Below are 8,727 nucleotides of genomic sequence, written 5' to 3'. Positions count from 1 at the left end.
TTCAGAGCAGATTGAGGTGACAACCTTGGCAGTTCCTCCGCCATCGACGCCACCACGACGCCAAACGACGACCTCCACCTACGCGAGCCTTGGCAGGTCCTCTGCCATTGATGCCACCACGACGCCAGACGACAACCTCCACCTACGCGAGTCCATCTCCAAGCAACGGATGTAAATCCATGCTAGGATGGGGCCGCACCACCGCCATCGCCCACCACCCACGAGCGCCACCCAACCCCAAGGTTCCCAAAGCAACGCCTTCAAGAAGGGAACCGCGCCGTGAGCACCGCCGCCGCCGCCCAACAAAGTTAGGGCTTTCGCCCGGGAGACCTAGGGGAAGGGGAAGTGAGGAGATCAGTCCATACCGATGCCTCCAAGGAGGGGAACGGCGCCCTCAGGCGTCGCCGTCGGCGTGGCCGGTCATGGCCGGCCAGGGATTTCACCCGAACTAGATCCCCGCCACCAGCAGCGCCTCCCGTACAGAACCGGCGACCAAGAGGAAGCGCGGCCCGACTAGGCTAGCCCGCACGCCGAACAGGGGAGGAGGGGAGGCGCCAGATCACGCGCACCGACCGCCGCAGAAGCCGCCGCCGGCCGCCAATGACCACCGGATCCCGCCGCCCATGCGGCTGGGACGCCAGACCCACAGCCCGCATGACTGCTAGCCGGCCGTGCCTTGCCAATGGAGCCGCCGCTCCAGATCCGGGGTTTCCCACGCAGAGGCAGGGCAACCGAGGCCCCGCCGCCACCATCCTTGGCGCCCCGGGCTTGCCCGGCGGCTGCCTCAGGCGGCGACGAGGAAGGGAAGAGGGGGGGGGGTGAGGAGGAGGGGCGTTGCTCCTACTCTTTGATCGCTGCTCCAGTTAGTACTCGACGAATATGACCTGTTGATCCCTTGAGTATTCTTTCGTGGAGTTGCATGAAATGGCTAGTGCTCTGGGAAACTACACATGCATATATTGGTGATCTTAGGTATAAATAAATGTAGTCATGTTCTCATACCTAGGCAAGAAAAAAGAAATATGTTCTGTGCAAAAAAAGGCAATATGTTATAGTGAAACTGACTGAACTGTCCTATTTGACTCCCTGTATGCAGCTCTAGCAAGAAACTGAAGACAAGCCTTCTAATCTGGAACATCAAGGTGGAAACTAAACACTATTTTCATCAGAATTCTTGCACATTCATATTTTTAAAGACTTTAGTTATCTCACTTTCCGGTTGTGCCCCCTATTCCAAATGAAGCAGAGTTATGCTTTCTCCCTAGATCACTGCATTTTATTGTTACTAACTAAGCACTTTATATTTTGATGTTCCCAAGTAAGAAACTGATTTTCTTGAAATTTTGTTTTCCCTTGAAATGTACATGACAGCCGCTGCAACTCAAAACTCTGAATAAGTGCTAATGGGCTGCAGATAAGTTTAGCAGACAGAGAACCAAAGTCCATTGTGGCGAAGAAAGCAGAAGAGGGTCAATAATCTCCATCGGTTGTGTTGGATATGCCATCTTTGCATACTCTAGTAAGGTAAATCCACCTGTGAACATTGCATCTGTAGGCGTCTTTGCTGTAAACATCTGAAGGAGCACGATACCAAAGCTATAGACATCCCCACATGGAGATATATGACCACCTTCACCATGTTCTGCAGTGCACAAACGACATGAGTAATATGCCAAACCACCACAACACTTGCTGGGCCTAAAAACGGGATAAGGAAATCAGTTTCCTGGAGCAACATATCCAATTGTTCCCACCACCGAACTCTTCGAATTGATCAATTGCTCGCCTTCTGGATCAGTGAGCATCTTCGCATGGCCAAAGTCCCCAACATGAGCAACCATGCCCTCCCCAAGAAGAATGTTACTGGGCTTCAAGTCAGAGTGAACTATTGTTGGCTGGCAGTTGTTGTGCAAATAGTCTAGTGCCACGGCAAGATCAGCAGCAATGCTCAGTCTCTGCATTAGTGTTAGAACTTTCACTGGATTGGGTGCACATGTGTCCTGATGTAACCACTTACCAAGATCCCCGTGAGGCATGAAATCAAATACAATGGCTTTGAAGTCATTTTGGTTCAAGTCAGAGTAGCAAGTTCTGATGCCAACCAAATTGCGGTGGCGAATTTTGCTAAGTGCCTTACACTCAGCCACAAAACTTTTTGAAGATCCAGATTGCTCAGGGTCAAAAACCTTCACAGCGACAGTAATTACAGACTCTTTGAGTAGCATCCTACCCTCATAAACACATCCATACCGTCCTGTGCCAACTATATTGTTGTCTGTGAAGCCATCTGTTGCCTGGGCCAGGTCTGAGTAAGAAACTCGAGGATACATGTCATCCATGAACGACGGAGCTAATGGTGCTGTTCTGATAGATGGTAGTCTTAATTTCTTTTTTGAGAAGACAACTAGTGCCAGGATCAAGCAGAGAAGTAAGACAATACTAACACTACAAATCACTGCATTTCGAACAACTCGTGTCATTCTTTGATTGTGCACAACTGGTCTGGTTGGGCATGAAGGCAAACGCAACTCAGAAATACCACCACACAGCTTATCATTCCCATCAAATAAGAATCCGGTCAAATTGACAAACACATCGCGTGCTGGGACTTGCCCATCAAGAAGGTTGAAGGATATGTCAAGCCGGTAAAGTGATGTCACGCTTTCCAAGGTCTCGGGAATCTGTGCAGACAAATTATTGTGTGCAAGGTACAGTTCTTTCAGGCCATTCATGAGTCCTATCTCTTGAGGGATTGCACCTGTGAGCGCGTTTTTGGTCAAATTCAGCAGTACCAAGCCTCGCATTCTGCTTATGGACATAGGAATGATACCATTAAAGTAGTTACCATCCAAACAGAGCTCCATCAAGCTCTCACAATTGCTGAGAGCATCTGGCAGCGGCCCAGATAGGTTGTTCTCATGGATGTACAAGTATGTGAGCTTTGTGAGGCCACCTACTTGGGATGGAAGATGACTACTGAAATGATTCCTTGACAAATCCAGAATGTATGACAAGGATGAAAGGCTAAAAATCTCTCTAGGTAATGGACCTGAAAGCACATTGTTTGAAAAGTTTGCAATAACAAGACGTTGTAGATTTCCAAGGTTCGCTGGAAGATATCCTTCCAAGACATTGTTAGCTACTGAAAGATGCTGCAACTGTGTTAAGTTCCCGAGCGAGGATGGCATTGCTCCTGAAATATGGTTATTCTCGAGTGTCAACCACTGGAGCATTTTCAACTTTCCTATGATGTCTGGTATGGCACCCGTAAATCAATTGCTAGAGAGTAGTTCGAGCTTGATTTGATTTGGGAAGTTGCCAATGCCAACTGGTATCTTGCCATAAATCTCATTGAAACTAACATCAAATATTTCGAGTTGCCTGGACAGGTTTGCGATAGAACTTGGAAGCACACCACTAAACCTGTTGTGTTGCAATATGACACCACGAACACTTGTACAATTTGTTAATGAAGTGATGAACTCCCAGTCCTGGACAGTGCTTGACTTAAGCTGGTTTCCAGTAAGAATCAGGAAGTTCAGGCAGAGTGTTCCAATCTCTGGAGGCACAAATCCAGTGAGGTTGTTACCAGAGAGGTCAATTAACTGAATCATGGTTGCATTTGCAAGTGAAGCTGTAATTCTTCCTGTGAAATGGTTCAAAGCAAGGATAAGGTATTTGATTTTTGGTAGTCCATTGCCCAAATTGGAGGGAAGTGTGCCGCTTAGCTGGTTCATCTCCAGACCAATGTGGATGAGCGAGGACATGTTGAAGACAGTTCTTGGGATGGTGCCTGAGAGTTGGTTTACTTGCAGTGCTAGCATCTCAAGCTTACTGATCCTGCTAAGACTCTCAGTAATCGGACCACTCAGCTGGTTGTCATTGATGTTCAATATCCGCAGCGATGATAAGTTGCCAAGTGATGGTGGGATGATCCCTGTGAACTTGTTCTTCCCTAGTGACATGACCTCAATCCTTGACAAGCCTCCAAGCCAATCAGGGATTTCTTGGTGGAGCTTGTTCAGGTCAAGTTTGATGCTGACAAGACGGGTGCAGTTCCTCAGGCCATACGTGATCCCACCTTCAGTTGAATTATTTGAGAGATAGAGGTGCGATAACTGTCGTAGCTGGCCAATTGTCCAAGGAATTTCTCCCTGGAGGGAATTGTTTTTTAGGTCAAGATAAGACATTTGGGACAACTGCCCAATGGTCCTTGGGATTTCACGATGCAATAGATTGTAGCTGAGATCTAGACTTCTCAGGTAAGTGAGGTTCCCCAGGGAAGGGGCTATATATCCACGAAGCCCCGCCGAGGAGAGATTAAGTTCCGAGACCCTTTGCCCATGATTGAGGCTGCAGCTGACACCATGCCATTGGCAAAAGTCACTAGTTGTGTTCCATGAATCTAGTGCGTCTGAGTGACGGCTTAGACCCGCCTTTAATGCTAGCAGGGCTTCTAGATCAGTCTCATTGTTGCATGCCAATGCCGGGAAACGTGAAGCTGATGCCAGTAGGAGCACTGATGGCAAGAGAACAAATTTTAGAACAGGTAACATTTTGGAGCAGCTCCCTGGCAATCAACAATGTTGAACAAATTTAGTCGTGAATGCATACTTGTATGTTTTGACTTGAAAAAACATAGGAGCCAGAGTCATAAGATTTTGCCATAAAATTGCAACCTAGTATTACAAGACAGTACCGTAACTGTAATTATGCAGTAGACTATGCCTAATAAAAGGTTCGTGGTTTATAGTAATAGTTAGTACTCCCTCTGTTCCAAAATAATTGAAGTTCTATGATTTTCATAAGTCCAACTTTTTTAAGTTTGACCAAGTCTATAGAATAATCCGCAAAGATCTATGATATCATATATATAATATGAAAATATATTTCATAATGAATATAATGAAATAAATTTGGTTTTGTAGATATTGATATATTTGTATATAGACTTGGTCAAATGGAGGCACTGGTTGGGCTGCGACGCTGGGGCCACAGGCGCGAGGATGTATAGTGGTTAGTGAAAGTTTGACTTAGAGTCATAGAACTGCATTTATTTTGGAACTAAGGGAGTACAATGGTTTTCATATATAATTCAGCTTGAAGTCTGGTAAACTGTTATTACTTGTATACTCACTCTGCCATAATATTCTTATCCTGCGTATGCATCATTGATATTAGTAACGTAAAGAGAAATATACTATGCCCAAGTGTGCATCTCCTACCATCTTATGTTTATCGAATTATAACCCTATTAAGTGTGCATCTCCTGCCATCTTATGTTTATCGGATTATAACCCTATTACTCTCCTTTTCCAAAAAAAAACCTATTACTCTCATTGTATAGCATTATCTGATTATATTAACCCTGTTATTGTTGAACAACCGTTCACACTTGCATAAGGTGCAATTTTTGGTTGCTAAGATGCACTTTAGACAGGTAAATAACTCCTCTTATGCCAAACTATTGTGGGATAGTATTCGCTTGTAGTTATGCGTGTCCAGGCTGCTTGGAGGAGCTGTGCTCAAATTTTTAATAGGAGGTGGTCAGGCTCGAACCCGGGCCTTTCTCTCTTCACACCATAATAAAAAATCACAAGTAAGCAAGAGCATATTTGTAAGAAAAATAAGGACACGGTTGGTGGCTACAACCTGCAGAAAAAGTCAGAAAACTGTAGGGTGGATTGCATCATTTCAGCCAAAAATGGTAGAGAAAGAAGAACACGAGATGAAAGAGCCGTCCACCAAGGGAGGAAAAGCTTGGCAATTTTGGAGCGCGCGCACACACACACGTGGTGGAAACAAAAGCTTTGCTTGCAGAATGCAAAATGTTTGGTAGATGAGATGGGCAAATACCTGAAGCTCTTCCCACCAAAGTCGAAGGTACGCCTTGGTTGTGCTCCTTTGCTGCTCTGCTTCTGCCGCTGTTATTTATGGCTGGCTCCGGAGACAAGGGGAAGAAGGGCACGGGGTCAAGCCGACCCCGATAAGCTGTTCACACCGAATCCATAGTAACTTCTGACAAGGACAAGGATACTCCTCGTTTGATGGGCTCATTGGTAGTGTTAGGCCTTTTTTGATTCATAGGATAGGATTATCATAGGAATAGGAAATTTATAGAAAATGAGATGGCATGTATCTCAAATCCTATGAGTAGGAATAGGAAACAAGATATCATTTGGTTCATACCAAAGAAAGTTTTTCATTGAGTCTACGCTCATTTTTATTTTTCTATGAAATACGGAGGATATGAACCAATCCTATGTAAGAATAGGAATCTATTCCTATGAACCAAAGGGCTCCAAAAAAAATCCTATAAAAATCCTATTCTCTAGAATTTCTATGAAATTCCTCCAAACCAAAAGAGGCTTTAATTTTTGACAATGTTGGAAATATGAGCAAATTACTACGAGATTTAATTCGAATAAACAGAAGATAAATCATGACCACAGCAGCAGAGATTAAACTAATCATGCGAACTAGCATAGCAGATGAACATATCACATCTAGGGCACATACTAGAAGCATGAATTCTACCACGATCTCGAACAGGAAGGATAGAATCACATACGGTGCAGCGGGTGCAGCACCGCCGGCGTTGACGTTGTCGCCCATGTCGTCGAGGACGAGGTTGCCGAGGTCGGGGAAGAAGTCGTCGCTGCCAGCAGTCGCGCGAGTGCGCTTCCCAAAAACCTGATCGCCCCTCTCCCGTACAGGATCACGAGAGGCGGGGTTCCGGAGGCCTGCTGTCCCTTCTCGCGGTGCACGCCGGAAGGAGGGATGGAGAAGACTTGCTTGGCGGCGCAATGATGTGGAACGGTGGTGAGAAACCATACGAAGCGGCAGCGGCTAGGGTAGACGTCTGTCTGACTATATAGTGCGGGCCGGGTAGGTCGTGGGAGTAAACCTCACGTCCGAGTCGTCACGATCCAAAAGAATCGGAAATGGATTAGTAATTAACACGTCCGTTAATTATTAATTAATGACTCATTAATTTTCCCATGCAGCAAAAATATAGACAACGTGCATAGCTCTGTCCTCGGTTCGGCTCAATCCTGCAACCCGCGGCGCGGCGCATCGTGACGAGGCGTGGCGTGGCATGGCGCGACGAGGCGAGCGAGGAGGAGGAGCGCGCGTGTAGGTCTCCTCTTCTCATGTTCATACAAGTGGTAGAAGAGCTCACCTTATAAAAAGGTGCAACTCTCTCTCGACTTCCGGGATGGGACTAAACTTTAGCCTCACTCACTCCACTCACATGTGTGCATGAATGGGCCAAGAGAATTTCAGAATTTTAGTTGGGCTTTGGGCCAAAGGCCTACTAGCAAAATTCCAACAATCCCCCACAAAGTCTCATTGACACATCTCATCATTTAGTTCCAAAACATTGTTTTATATATCGGTGCTTAGTGGAGACTGTGAAGTTGAACTTCCACTTAGAAATTTATGCTACACTAGATCACAACTTGAATAGTGGACTATGCCTTGAACTACAAGTTTTCTGTGAAACTAGTTTCACACAAATTCTTGACCGATACTGGGCTGCCGCAAGGCTTCCCCGCGGGTGGAGCGTATACGTCATACTCCAGGGCCTTTCATGAATTTATTAGAGAGCACCCAATTCTCACAGACTGCGACATTAACAGTCAAATTCATATAGGTGTGTTCCTCAGAAGATGTTCTGCAGGACAACATCTCTGCTTACTCGAATAAGCCACTTGGAACACATTAAGATAAGCATCAACCTGCCATGCAGATCAGGAGAGTATTGCATCTTCACGGAGTGGGATAATTAATATAGGGATACTCTCCTCCCAGCTGACCAACAGCTTGTCTCCCACTTCTACTTCACGGGATCTCTGATCACATAGAGTGGCTTACCACTATGGACAACTCATGCGGTGGGTCTCAAACCCATCTCCATCGATGCATTATCTATCACATTACGTGATAGACCCTTTGTGAAGGGATCTGCCAAGTTTTTCGACGTTTGGATATAATCCAACGTAATAACTCCGGAGTTCCTCAATTTTCTGACAGATTTTAGTCTCCTCTTCACATGCCTTGAGGACTTCATATTGTCCTTAGAACTGTTTATCTTGACGATCATAGTTTGATTATCACAGTTCATCAGGATAGGGGGTATTGGTTTTTCAACCATAGGTAAGTCCATCAAGAGTTCACGAAGCCACTCTGCTTCAACAGTGGCAGTGTCTAGTGCTGTGAGTTCTGCATCCATAGTTGACCTTCGTTAAGATGGTCTGCTTGCAAGACTTGCAGGAAACAGCGCCACCACCAAGTGAAAAAACATAACCACTTATGGCCTTAATCTCATCAGCATCAGATATCCAGTTTGAGTCACTATAACCCTCCAGTACCCTTGGATACCCGGTGTAGTGAATCCCATAGCTCGCGGTGCCTTTCAAATAGCGCATAACTCTCTCAAGCGCATGCCAATGATCATCTCCCGGTTTTGACACAAACCGACTCAGCTTGCTCACAGCAAAAGAGATGTCAGGCCTCGTGGCACTCGCCAAATACATAAGCGAGCCAATAATCTGAGAATACCTCAGTTGATCTCTAGCAATCCATCGATTCTTTCGAAGCAACACACTAGCATCATATGGAGTTGGAGAAGGCGTGTAGTCGCTATACCCAAAACGACTCAAGACCTTTTCCACATAATGAGACTGAAGCAGTGTGATCCCACCATTCTCATCTCTCAACAGC

The 8,727-nt window shown here is 45.7% G+C and overlaps 1 pseudogene; it reads right to left on the bottom strand.

Annotated features, from left to right (window-relative positions):
* Window positions 1-1,400: 1,400 nt before the first annotated feature.
* On the bottom strand, window positions 1,401-4,582 carry LOC125516942 (uncharacterized; annotated as a pseudogene).
* Between the last annotated feature and the right edge of the window lie 4,145 nt (window positions 4,583-8,727).

This window comes from Triticum urartu, chromosome 6A (assembly GCF_056163025.1).
Source record: "Triticum urartu cultivar PI428250 chromosome 6A, HENAU_Tu73, whole genome shotgun sequence".
Classification (NCBI taxonomy): domain Eukaryota; kingdom Viridiplantae; phylum Streptophyta; class Magnoliopsida; order Poales; family Poaceae; genus Triticum; species Triticum urartu.
This window is presented reverse-complemented; position numbering and strand designations above follow the sequence as displayed.